The sequence below is a fragment of the Symphalangus syndactylus genome, chromosome X (assembly GCF_028878055.3).
Source record: "Symphalangus syndactylus isolate Jambi chromosome X, NHGRI_mSymSyn1-v2.1_pri, whole genome shotgun sequence".
In the NCBI taxonomy this organism is placed as follows: domain Eukaryota; kingdom Metazoa; phylum Chordata; class Mammalia; order Primates; family Hylobatidae; genus Symphalangus; species Symphalangus syndactylus.
Genome location: NC_072447.2, coordinates 48554703 through 48565563, shown reverse-complemented (window position 1 = coordinate 48565563; position 10861 = coordinate 48554703).

Below are 10861 nucleotides of genomic sequence, written 5' to 3'. Positions count from 1 at the left end.
TTTTATGTGCACAGTTTTATTTCTGGGTTCTCTATTCTGTTCCATTGGCTTATGTTTCTGTTCTTATGCCTGTACAATCCTGTTGTGGTTACTGTAGCCTTGTGGTACAGTTTGAAGTCAGGTAGCGTGATGCCTCCAGCTTCTTTCTTTTTGCTTTGGGCTGCCTTGGCTCTTCAGGCTCTTTCTTTGGTTCCATATGAATTTTAAAATAGTTTTTTCTAGTTCTGTGAAGAATGTCAATGGTAGTTTAATGGGAATAGAATTGAAGCTATGAATTGCTTTGGGTAGTATGGCCATTTTAACAATATTCGTTGGGTCTTTCCATCTATGAGCATCACATGTTTTTCCATTTGTGTTCCATTCTTTGAGCAATGCTTAGCAGTTCTTCTTGTAGAGATATTTACTCCCCTAGTTGCTGTATTCCTAAGTATTTTATTCTTTTTTGTGGCAATTGGGAATGGGATCTTGTACAGAACTTGTACATTCCTGATTTGGCTCACGGCTTGACTGTTGGTGTGTAGGAATTCTAGTGATGTTCGCCCATTGATTTTGTATGCTGAGGCTTCGCTGAGGTTGCTTATCAGTTTAGGAAACTTTTGGGCTGAGACGGTTGGGTTTTCTAGATATAGGATCATGTCATCTGCAAACAGGGATAGTCTGACTTCCTCTCTTCCTATTTGAATGTCTTTTCTTTCTTTCTCTTGCCTGATTGCCCTGGCCACAACTCCCAATACTATGTTGAATATGAGTGGTGAGTGAGGGCATCCTTGTCTTGAGCCAGTTTTCAAGGGACATGCTTCCAGTTTTTGCTCGTTCAGTATGCTGTTGGCTGTGGGTTTGTCATATATGGCTCTTATTATTTTGAGTTATGTTCGTTCCTTACCTAGTTTATTGAGAGTTTTGAACATGAATGGATGTTGAAATTTATCAAAAGCCTTTTCTGCCTCCATTGATATATCATATGTTTTTGTCTTTAGCTCTGTTTATGTGATGAATCACATATATTGATTTGGGTATGTTGAACTAACCTTGCGTCTCAGTGATGAAGTCTACCTGATCATGGTGGATACGCTTTTTGATGTGCTGTTGGATTCAATTTGCCAGTATTTTGTTGAAGATTTTTGCATCAGTGCTCATCAAGGATATTGGCCTGAAGTTTTCTTTTCTTGTATCTCTCCCAGGTTTTGGCATCAGGATCATGCTGGCCTCATAGAATAAATTAGGCAGGAATCCCTCCTTTTTAATTTTTTGAAATACTTTCCATAGGAATGGTACCAGATCCTCTTCGTACATCTGGCAGAATTCAGCTGTAAATTTGTCTGGTCCTGGGCTTTTCTTTAGCTGGTAGGCTATTTAATACTGCCTCCATTTCAGAACTTGTTATTGGTCTGTTCAAGGATTCAATTTCTTCCTGGTTCAGTCTTGGGAGGGTGTATTTGTCCAGGAATTTATCAATTTATTGTAGACTTTCTAGTTTATGTGCATAGAGGTGTTTATAATATTCTGTGATGATTTTACTTCTGTGGGATCAGTAGTAATATTCCCCTTATTGTTTCTTTTTGTTTTTATTTGAATCTTCTTCCTTTTCTTCTTTATTAGTCTAGCGAGTGGTCTATTTTATTAATTTTTTCAAAAAACAGCTCCTGGATTCGTTGTTCTTTTGAATAGTTTTTCATGTCTCTATCTCCTTCACTTCATCTCTGATTTTGTTTATTTCCTGTCTTCTGCTAGCTTTGGAATTTGTTTGCTCTTGGTTCCCAAGTTCTGTTAGTTGTGATGTTAGATTGTTAATTTGAGATCTTTCTAACTCTTGATGTTTGCGTATTGTGCCATAAATTTTTATCTTAACGCTGCCTCAGCTGTGTCCCAGAGATTCTGGTATGTTGTATCTTTGTTCTCATTAGTTTCAAGAACTTCTTGATGCCTGTCTTAATTTCATTATTTACCCAGAAGTCATTTAGGATTAGGTTATTCGCTTTTCATGTAATTGTTTGGTTTTGAGTGAATTTCTTAGTCCTGATTTTGAATTTGATTGTACTGTGGTCTGAGAGACTGTTTGTTATGATTTCGGTTCTTTCCCATTTGCTGAGCAGTGTTTTACCTCCGATCGCGTGATCAACTTTAGAGTAGGTGCAATGTGGCAATTAGAAGAAAGTATATTCTGTTGTTTTTGGGTGGAGAGGTCTGTAGATACCTATCATGTCCATTTGACCCAGTGCTGAGCTCAGTTCCTTAACATCTTTGTTAATTTTCTGTCTTGATGATCTGTCTTATATTGTCAGTGAGTTTTTAATGTCTCCCATTATTATTATGTGGGAGTCTAAGTCTCTTTGAAAGTCTCTAAGAACTTGCTTTATGAATCTGGGTGCTCCTATGCTAAGTGCATCTCTATCTATCAATCAATCGACAGACAGATAGATATAGATACACTTAGGAGAGTTAGTTCTTCTTGCTGAATTTAACCCTTTACCATTATGTAAGGCTCTTCTTTGTCTTTCTTGATCTTTGTTGGCTCAAAGTCTGTTTCTTTCAGAAACTAGAATTTCAATCTCTGCTATTTTCTGTTTTCCATTTACTTGGTAAATTTTTCTCCATCCCTTTATTTTGAGCCTGTGTGTGGTGGAGTTGGCTCGAGGCCCTCGTTGGGAGGTCCTGCACAGTGAGGAGGAATAAATCAGGGACTTGCTTAAAGAAGCGATCTGGCCACACTTTCACAGGGCAGCTGTGCTGTGTTTCCATACTGCTCCCTCCCCAGGTCAGCTTGAGCATTTCAAAGCCCAAACAACAAAGATGGGGGCCCACCCCTCCCCCTGGGAACTCCATCCCAGGGAGAATTTTAATCTTTCAGCTACAGAACACCAGTGTGTTGGCTGGAGGCCCCAGATAGGAGTTTCTGCCCAGTGAGGAGGAACAGAATTGGGAACCCACTTAAAGAAGCAGTCTCGTCACGCTTTTGTAGAGCAGCTGTGCTGTGCTGGGGTCCTACTTCTGCCCTGATCATCTTTGGCTCTCCAAAGCCCACAGAACATCTGAGTTGCTCAAACAACAAAGATATTGGTCTGCTCCTCCCTCTGAGAACTCCATCCCAGGGAGAATTCAAATCTCTGTCAACCAGGTATCATCAGTGGGTTCATCTAGCCACTAGTGGGAACATCTAGCCACTAGAGGCCCCTGTAGGGAAGTCCCACTCAGTGAGGAGGAAGAGAGTAGGGACCTGCTTAAAGAAGCAGTCTGGCTGCATTTTGGTAGAGCAATCTGTGCTAGGGGATCCCTTCAGCCCCTGGTTGGTTTGGATTATCTGAGTTATTATTTCACCATTCATTATTCACAGAAATATTATTGCTCTGTAACTTTATCAATTTAGTAGACAATAATTTTATATCATTAATTGTATACCACATAATGCATAGATTACTATCATTAAACAGTGATTAGCTTCATGAATTTTTCTTAATAAGGGCAACAAATAAGAGGGAAAACAATTATAATGCCTGGTTAAAAAAAAGTAGTGGTAAAGGTATCCCAGTCATCTCATAAGATAAAGATGGAGATGTCAGGAGAAAGTTTGGAAGAAGATAATATGTGTTACTTTGTGAAAGAGGAGTTATTCAGGTAGGCAAGATTTGTATGGCCATGACTATGAGGAGAGTTTTTGAGGCAAGTGGAAAATAATCTGAAAGCTCTCAGAGATAGAAAACATGATATTTTTAGGAAATGCAAAAGAAGTCAATAAAAGGAAGGTTGGAAAGAACAAAATGTACTGGGTCTTGAAAGCCGGTTAACAGCAGAGATTCTGAAGTCATACTACCTTGGTTCAAATCCAAGTTCTACCCATTGTTAGCTATTATGAAATATTTTTATGCTTCAGATTTCTATCTATCGAACTGAGATAATAATTATAATATTTTCCTTATAAATTTTGCTAAGGATTAAATCAGTTAAGAGCTGCAAAGTTTTCACAATAGTCTCCATCATTTGGCAAAAACAAATGAGTGTTGGATGCTATTATGCTCTGCTGAAGAAACTGAATGGACAGAAATATGTTTAGATTAAAAAGAAAAAACAGGATTTTTGTGGAAGGATTGACAAGCATGGATAGTGGGATATATAACTGCCCTTAAAAAGACCAGATGTGTTTACTCTTTTGGCTTATAAATGTGGCATGGACTAACTAAGATAATAGATGTGTGTATGTGGAAGAAGGAATGGGGATAATCTGGGCCTGCCTCAGAACCTGGATTATATGGAAAAGAAATATCTGTTCCGAAAAACTGGCTATATTGTGGTCCTGCTTACAGAAGTAGAAAATAGATGAGTAAAAACAAGTTTTCCACTTGAACATTTTGTATATAGTTGTCTATGGTTCACGGGATTGGGATTATTTGCTAAGTAGTTGAAAATTTATGTCTTGAGCTCAAAAGCTGAGTCTGAGTAGGATATATAAATTTAGGAAGGGCTTCCATGAATCACCAAGAGAAAAAAATATTTAAAAATAAATCCTTTATTAAAGTATAGCTTACAGAGAAGTGTACAAATCATAAAAGTACACAGCTCAGTGAATTTTCACAAAATGAGGCATCCTATGTTCTAATCTGTGGATAACACAGTTGAATAAATGAAACCCATATTCTAGTCTGAGAGTTGTGTTTTAGAACAAGAAACACAGCCCATGAACCAAATGAACTTCAAAATAATTGGAGTTTTTACATGTGTTTATCAAACTCTGGCAAAGATACATTTCATTTAGAGAAACTCGTTTAAAATGCCATTTTCCCATGCACTTTCTTTTCACCAAATAATTATTTTTAGCTTATGTTTTCCAAACTTTTTAATTGAAACCTAATCTTCTCTGCTATCCTCTCTGGACACTCTGCCAATAACTATTTATTAAGCAAGAATATATTTCTCTTATTTGTTTACTTCTTCCTCTTTCCCCAATTCAATGTGGACTAGAATGAAAAAAAAAAACCATGTTGTGAAAATCTGTCTCCTTTCAGAGAGCTGATGGCAACAGAAAGACTAATAAAGAGCAGTCAGAACCTCTTTGTTGGAAGACAAAAGAGAAAAGATTGGGAGCACTTACTGAACAACATTTATTTTCCAAACATACATGTATTTGAAAAGCTTTAAATAATCTCTGGAAAGCACCAAAAGAAGATCTTGCAGTGGGGAAAGATAAGCAAGGAACATCTTTAGAGGGGTCATAGAAATCAAGGGAGAAAGGAATTTCAGGGAAACGGAGGTGACCAACAATTTTGGGGGTTTCAGAGGTCATGTAAAATGATCCCAGAAAAGTTACAATTGGATTTGAAAAATTAGATAACCTTGTTGATAGCAGTGATTGCTTTTATTAGTGGAGTGACTAGAGAATAATTTAAATTCCGGTAAGTTGAGAAATGCATAGGGATTAAGAAGTAGAGGTAGAGAGTTTATATTATTTTCCAAAGAAACTGTAGAATAAAGTGCATGAAAGGAGTGGTAAGATTGCTGTTGATGGTGGTAGCGGGGTGGGGAAGATGCAGAATTAAAGAAGAGTTGTTTTTGAAGATTTTAGTAGTTTAAATGAATATTTTCTTAATTGCTGAAGGTGAAAGAACCAGTAGAGGTGGAGAAGGTAATGAAACATGAGTCTGATGAAGCCATATCCTTGAAGAAATGATAATATATGAAATCTAGAATACAGATGGAAGGATTATCAGTCTAAAAGATACCATCTCACACCAGTTAGAATGGTGATCATTAAAAAGTCAGGAAACAACAGGTGCTGGAGAGGATGTGGAGAAATAGGAACACTTTTACACTGTTGGTGGGACTGGAAACTAGTTCAACCATTGTGGAAGTCAGTGTGGCGATTCCTCAGGGATCTTGAACTAGAAATACCATTTGACCCAGCCATCCCATTGCTGGGTATATACCCAAAGGATTATAAATCATGCTGCTATAAAGACACACGCACACGTATGTTTATTGCTGCACTATCCACAATAGCAAAGACTTGGAACCAACCCAAATGTCCAACAACGATAGACTGGATTAAGAAAATGTGGCACATATACACCATGGAATACTATGCAGCCATAAAAAATGATGAGTTCTTGTCCTTTGTAGGGACATGGATGAAGCTGGAAACCATCATTCTCAGTAAACTATCGCAAGGACAAAAAAGCAAACACCGCATGTTCTCACTCATAGGTGGGAATTGAACAATGGGAACACATGGTCACAGGAAGGGGAACATCACACACCGGGGCCTGTTGTGGGGTGGGGGGAGGGGGGAGGGACAGCATTAGGAGATATACCTAATGTTAAATGACGAGTTAATGGGTGCAGCACACCAACATGGCACATGGATACGTATGTAACTAACCTGCACGTTGTGCACATATACCGTAAAACTTAAAGTATAATAATAAAAAAAAGGAATACTGTCTTCAGTGGGACAAGAAGGAGAAGGAGATGTGACTGCAGACAATTAAGGAAGGACAAGAAATGTGAAGGATGCCTCTAGATGTTTCTTTCTGATAGACCATCTGCTCAAAATCAGGCATGTTGCTTCCACAAGAAGTAATTCAAAGCTACTCTCTGACCACTTTCTAATCCCTCACATAACACCTCCAAAAAGAGAAGGATAGTCTATGCATTCTTTAGAATGAATAAGCCTTACTTACTTTGGGAAGTGGATGATGTGTTAAAATTTTAGTTCAGCAAAGTGGTTCTATCCATTTCACCAAAATGGCTAGAGCATTAATCAAACCAATGAGCTACTCTGTTAAATACAGGCCATTTTGTTATTGCTTGTTTTTCTTCTGTCTCTTGTTTTCACACAGCTCCAAATTAAAATGTAAGGAAGCTGAAGTTTGAACGCCTGCCGTGTCATCCCCATTCCTGCTTACCTGTTCTCCCTTAGGCTAACTCCTATTCTCAGGATACCTTCAAGGAGATCTTCTCCAATCCCTCATCTAAATCATGACTGCTGTTATATTTGTGTGTCTCAAAATAGCCCATTTTTCACATGAAAACTTGTCAATATTTTTAATTGCATGTATTTGGTATTATTGTTTCATTGCTTCCTTTCCAATAGACTGTAAGCTTTGGAAAGGTATAAACAAAGTATATTTTATTTAATCATGTACACTTAGCTTAGAGTATAGAAGAGATCACATTTTAAACTCACATTTTTGTTGAATAAATTACAGAAGAATTAAAACAGAGTATGGCCTGCTTTGACATAAAGCTATTTAAGCCTAACTACTTTGGAAAAGGTAGAGCATCCTATGTGGTCTGTTTCAGATTACCAGCATTTACTGCATTGGGATATGGGGCCAGAAATTCAAGTTGATAAAAACTTGTATTTATTTTAACTACTTATTGTTTGCTGTATACTTATCTACTTAAGGTAATCCCCCTTCCCCAGTGCTCACCCTTCCCCACCCCACTCTCTCTTGCCCAAAGCAGCATATATGGCTGTGGTGTACAGCAGGATTAACATTATCTTGATTCCACTTTTTGTAATCCTACTAACAAGCACTGCAATATCACTGTAGCTTGTAAATCCCCACAGTGTGGGGAGGGAGAGAATTGATCATTAATGACCTGGCTGACAAAATGGAAAACACACTTATTAAACTTTAAGAAGACATTGGTAATGGCTGATTGGAAATTTTAAATGACTTTGATAAGTTCCTAGGTTTTCTTCTGTTTAATTAGATGCTATAATCTTTCCCAGTGTCATTTGTTTTCTTTTTGTACTCTCACTTGATTTACTATTTCTTAGTTGAAAAGAAGGCAAGCATCTGAATACAGTCTAACCACCCGAACACTATACGAAACGGAAAAATAAATGAGAAACTGATTAAAATTAATTTTTGATGTCTAACACATCATTATTCAGTAGGCACGTAAGTGATTGTTTTCTTAGTTAATTCAGAAGTGCTAGACAGAGGAAATTATGAAAAAATACTCTTCCGTTCTTAAATTTGTTTTTGATTTTAGAATTTTCAGAGCAGTGTAAGTGAACCTCAAAAATAAAAGTAACTTGGTTCAGAGACATAAGCCCTTCTCTAATTAAAAATAATATTATTATGAATCTTACAATTATATTGTATGTGTTTTTAAAGCCCTTCGCCTTTTTTTGAGTGAACAATAACTCAGCATGCAATGCAAGTTAAAAATTTAAATAAAACATAAAAATAATTTCAAACATAAAATGGTTGTTTCAGACCTCTGAATTCCTGTAGAACAACAGCAGCTTCTTAAATCCTGATATTTCTACACATGCTCCAGAGATCAACAAGGAAAGCAAATAAAGCCATATAAATCTTATGCCAACAGCATAATTAAAGGTCAAAGAGCAGCACAACTTGAGTTTATATCTGCTAGGGAAAAGAAAAACATGAAACCAGCAGATTCTGCTGTGGAGCCCAGGCTGAAGAGAGTCAGATGAGGCTGCTTGAAAATCAGGAACATGCAGCAGGATAGTAGTAGTGCCAAAACAGAGATAAATTTCCCTTAGAAAAAGGAGGTCCTAAGACAGGGTTTGGTATTTAGTAAGCCTTCAATAAATGATATTTACATACATGTAATAAAAACTTAGCATTGAAAGACCAGGAAAAATGCATCAAATGTTAATTCTGCAGGTTATAGAATTATACTTTTACATAATTTAAATATTTCAGTTACGAGCATGTTTGTCCATTAACAAACTTATAATGCTGAAAAACAGGGTTGTGAGAACAGCTTCAGGTAAAATTGTCCTGTTTGGTTTGAATATTTCAAGAGCAGAAGGCCTCCCTTTTTTAATTACAGAGAAGTTACACCTTAGTATCAGATATTAATTTTCTTCAGTGTTCAGGCAATTAGTATTTAGAAAGCTCTTGTCATGAGATAGCTCTGGGATGTGATGACGATTGTTGGGATTGAAAAAAAATGGTAGTATCCTGAAGAGGCCATAATAAATTCTTATTACAATAGTATTAAAAGTGGTTTTGCATTCAGTCAGGGAGAAAAATTAGATTGTACTATTTGTCCTCTATGATTTCCTTCAGTTATCTTCTAAATGTTGTTTTTTCCCCACAGCCCGCTTAACATTGTTCTCTATGCACTTCTCAATATACACTTTCTTTCGTTTCTCAAGCCTCTTTGTGGATGACTCCTAAATATAACTTCTTCTACTAGCTCTAGATCCATATTTCCAATAAAATCCCCTACCTGGAAATTGAGCATGTTCAGAATACTCACTGATTTTACTGCTAACAGCCACTATTCTGTTGTCTGGAATTAAAACCTGCATAACTAATTTGCATCCCTTTACCTTCTTAGTCAATAAAACCTACAGTTCTCTCTCTGAAATGGTAAAAAAAAAAAAAAAAATGAGGTCCTACTCTGAGAGGGAAAATACTAAGAACAGGTATAAGAGGTATAGATAAGAAAGATCAGAATATTGACTACTGAGAATTCAAAGGAAGAGACCTGAAAATACAGGATCAGAGGTAACAGTCATAGGAAGACAGTGATTCTGGAGGAAAGGGAGCAACTTGCAAAGGGATGGGCATTCCTTGGACTTTGAAAATTAAGAGAAAGAATAAAGCAAGTGGAGGAGATTAGAGATCCTAGAGAAACAAAGGAATAATACAGAATCAAAATATATCACCCTCCCTTAATTGTGTCGATTTTAAAAAAAAAAAAGAAAGAAAAACACTGCTTCTCAATATAACAATTACATTCCAACTCTAGAAAATAATTAGGGCAAAAAAGAGTTAGAAATAATTGTAAGGCTTTAACATGCTGAGGTGCCAGTACCAAACAGTATAAATAACACTGAGATCTTGATTTCTAAAAATAATTTCTTGCTGAAAGGAATGAAGGTTCCTTGGAGATATGACTGATTATAGGAAAGAACAGAGGAAGTACAAGGTGAACAAGAATGTAAGGAAGTGCTCAAACACAAATGGAACCACATTCAAAGGATTCGGGAGCTAGTTTGAGGGTGAATTTAATGGATAAATTTTGTACTATGTGGCCATTAAAGGCAAGAATGATATTAAATGAACTAATTAAAAATTTCCATGAATAAGCAAAGAAAAATTCATAATGCATTTAAAAAGAGGTGAGAGAAATAGAAAAAATAGGAGATATTCTTCCTTAGCAAATGATCTCAGCAAATAAATATAAAAGAAATTTCAGAATTAGAAACTTGGTATTTTGTAACCCTTGATGTCAAAATAGATTCATATGAGGATCAATGGCTAAAATTATATGGTAAGAAAGCATGGAGAACATATATTCACAATCCCTTTAATTAATTATTATTTATAGATGGAAACTATGACTTTACAATGGAAAGACTGGTGGTCACCTCGTAAATCACTAATAGTGTTATATTCTCACATTATATGCCTATTGATGAGATGTAGTGAAAGTTTCATAACATCATCTATGTGATGTCTTTGTCATAAATATTTGACCTCAATCGAAACATGGGGAAACATTCAGATGAATCCTGAAGGTGGAACATACTGAAGAACAACTAGCATTGACTCTGCAAAGGACTCAGTGCCATTAAGAGTAGAGGACAGCAGATTAACACCTGCAGATCACGGGAACCTAAAGAGCCATTATAGCAAAAAAAATGGTTGAATAAATCAATTGGATCATGGGGGAAAAAGAAAAAAGCTATGTGCAAATGTGCATTTTGACCAGAGTGCAAATGAGGAAAGTTTTAGTATAGTGAATAATAGTATTGATCTAATGTTAATTTCTTTAAAGTATGGTAATGGACGTGTATAAAGGATCCTTATTAGAAGGGAGAGGAATAATGAAGTAGGCAGGGTGAAATATGACGTCCTCAGCCTAATTTCAGATG